Raw genomic sequence first — 3,083 nt, forward strand, 5'->3', positions numbered from 1 at the left:
AAAGGTCGTTGGTTAAAATCAGCCCGGTCCAATTGGGGGTTCTACATGGGCCGAGCCCATTAATTCAGCCCATTTATATTTTTTTCCTGTGAAATTTTTTGTCAGCTTCATGGACCAAGCCCAACATTGCAGCCTTTTTATTTTTGGCCCATGGCCTTTTTGTCTCAACAGTTTCATTTTTTTATAGTCAGGTGGGTCCCCAATATTCTTCATTTTTTTATTTCACACAAATAAATACCTGGTATTTAAATTGGCACACAGAAAACACACGAAATACTTCAAATATTATCAATCATCAAAGTGCTACATCATATAACACACATACAGATGTGATCAGCATCAAGTTTACAATCAGATAACAAGCTCCACAAGTGTACAATCACAGGAGCCAGATTCTGCTACATCACATAACACACATACAAATAGGAGCAGCATAAAGGACTCCATTACTCTCAGAACTAGCTCCAATGAGCAAGAACTATTCTTCCTCCGACTTCTTTTTACTGATGCTCACGAAGAAACATTAAAGCCCAGCATCTGCACGTTACAAAACAAAATATTTAGGAACAAAATAGAAGTAGATCTAACAACATATTTAACAATAAATAACAGAATAATGAAGTTTTAGCACACTAGTACATGCGTTAAAATGGAAGCGCCGCTGCTGGGTTGGAACAGCCAACAAACTATAGGGTTACCGTCAAGTTAGCATTACAGAAAGCGAAAAGAAAAGTGGAAAAGACATGGCAGCCTATAGTTATGCGGATAACATCGACAAGTAGCCAACAGGATGAGCATTGTGCAGTTTAATAACACGGTGTATTAATCTGAATACACGTGAACAAAACTAGCAGTGTTATTAATACACTGCTAAATGAGCATTCAGGATGCTTATTATACACGTGAACAAAACTAGGCCAAAACATAGTAAATAAAACTGTGAAATGGACACTAGCAGCAAAATGAGCATTGTACAGCTGACTATCATAAATCACAACGGAAGCTACTGCAAATGCCTTAAAACTATTGGTTCATCAACAAATATTACAAGCATGGTAATTAGGAAAAGAGTAAAGCTAACCAACAAAACTGCAGAAAAGACATCAATAATAAACTAGGTAAACCTCCATAACCATGGGACTAATGAGCTACTATCAATAAAACCATAGAATGAAGCAGAAATATGTAAGATAACTTGGAAGGGACAGTATTGACAGCGACCTCATAGCACAAAATTAAGCAGACCAACAATGTGTAAGGCAAGACCATGGCAGGGATCTAGTTCTCCCCCAGCAGAGTCTCTTTGGAGCCGATCAGCTCCCCACACAAGCAGCTTCCGGATGCAATCCAAGTCCCCGCTGCAAGGCGCCAAATGCACGGGGTGAGGGGGCGCCATGACCCTGACGATCAGCCGGAGGTTGCTTCTCACCACAAGTACCTGCACGTATCACTTGTTGGAGTTAGTTCTTTTCAATTAATAAATTCTTTTAGTTGAACAAGACATGCTCATCCATGGTGCAGTCCAAGAATACATGTATAAATCATTGCCTGAACCATACATGTACGCATCTCTCTCTCTCTTTCTCTCTGAAATTGAATTGCCCTCTTACTTTTTTCCTCTGTTCCATACATGTACACACATGTTAAGTGAAACCCAAGGCACTCCAAGCTACAGGGAACCAAAATAAAGATGACAGAATAAGTTGAAACTTGTAAAGTTGAATATACCCCAATACTCAGCATCCCACGAATGCAACCAAGCCTCCATGTACAGTTCAGGTTCAGACATGATTATATATATATATATATATATATATATATATATATATATATATATATATATATAAAATGACCAAAGTAAACTCTATAGGTCTTCAACATCAACCTGTAGGCATCGAAGAGCAGAAGCTTGTGTTGAAAACAAATTCATTATACGACTCGGCATCAAACTAGACTAGAGAGAGAGTGTGTCCGATGATAATATCAGAGACAAAATCATGGTTGTTGTCACTGGTAAACTGATTATAGCCGACCTCACTCACTCACTGCTAGTGCTAGGTGATAGCAGTGAGTATTCTGACCGACGGTGATATTATTATATGCAGCATATTTGAGTAACAACAGCTAACAACATGGATCTCTGAAGCAAACAGCTAACAGCGTATTTGAAGCAGCAGCAGCATGGATCAATCAAATTCCGCTAGGGTTGTGCAGCACGTATCACTGAGAAAGAGAGGTTGTGCACCCGCTGCATCATACCTCGGGTGGGTAGGGGGCGTGGTCAAGGCAGCCATGGGGTGGAGGGCGACGGCGACGGAGACTCCGCGATGCGTGGAGAGCGGCTCAGAGGGGCGGCGCTGCTTGCGGGTGCGGGTGCGGAGGCGACGGCGCCATTACCGGCCGCTGGATCTGGAGGCGAAGGAGCTTCTGTCATGTATAAGACATCCAGATAAAATCACAAGCTTCTGTCATGTATAAGACATCCAGATAAAAAAACATGTAAACAACTTTATATCGATAAAATCATGAAAGAAACAGTCCATCTACATCTCAACTAATACTAGTACTTGATGAAAAGTAAGCTAATAAGCTAGTGTTGTTCCCTCGGTCCAAACACACAGAGATATGACCTACATGTGCATCAATCCCCATCAAACAGACCACAACAGAAAAACATTGCATTTCACAAACTTCTGTCATGCATAAGACATCCAGATACAAACTTGCATATAAGAGCAGCATATATAGATAAATCATGAAAGAAATAGTCTATCTACTCTCGATGGACACACTGCACAAGTCCATATACTTTAGGCATGTTATATATTGCGACTACACTTGGAATTCTATAACATAAATCCTAGTCATTCTCAAGGTGCAGGACAAAATGCAACACACATGCTAGAGTAAAATCACACAGAGCAAAGCAACAGCCTTAAACAAACACGTCTGGAACTTGCGCGACTGTTTCCCGATGTACCGCCCCGTCTTGCCGTCGTAGTACTCAGGGAAGTCGTCCTTGGCTAGACACCTCTCCATCAGCTCCACCGCGTTGTGGGCGATGTGGCGCCGCCCCAGCTTCA

General features: G+C 41.3%; 1 long non-coding RNA gene across 2 annotated transcripts; it reads right to left on the minus strand.

Annotated features, from left to right (window-relative positions):
* Nucleotides 1–340: 340 nt before the first annotated feature.
* Nucleotides 341–2,743, minus strand: LOC119281107. Of its 2 annotated transcripts, none has more exons than XR_005138269.1 (3): nucleotides 2,260–2,743; nucleotides 1,267–1,438; nucleotides 341–537 (listed from the first exon to the last, which is right to left on the minus strand). It is a non-coding gene; the product is annotated as an uncharacterized LOC119281107 (long non-coding RNA). The 2 variants fall into 2 exon arrangements; XR_005138268.1 differs by having other exon boundaries at nucleotides 1,222–1,438.
* Between the last annotated feature and the right edge of the window lie 340 nt (nucleotides 2,744–3,083).

Source organism: Triticum dicoccoides, chromosome 3B, assembly GCF_002162155.2.
Source record: "Triticum dicoccoides isolate Atlit2015 ecotype Zavitan chromosome 3B, WEW_v2.0, whole genome shotgun sequence".
Taxonomy (NCBI): domain Eukaryota; kingdom Viridiplantae; phylum Streptophyta; class Magnoliopsida; order Poales; family Poaceae; genus Triticum; species Triticum dicoccoides.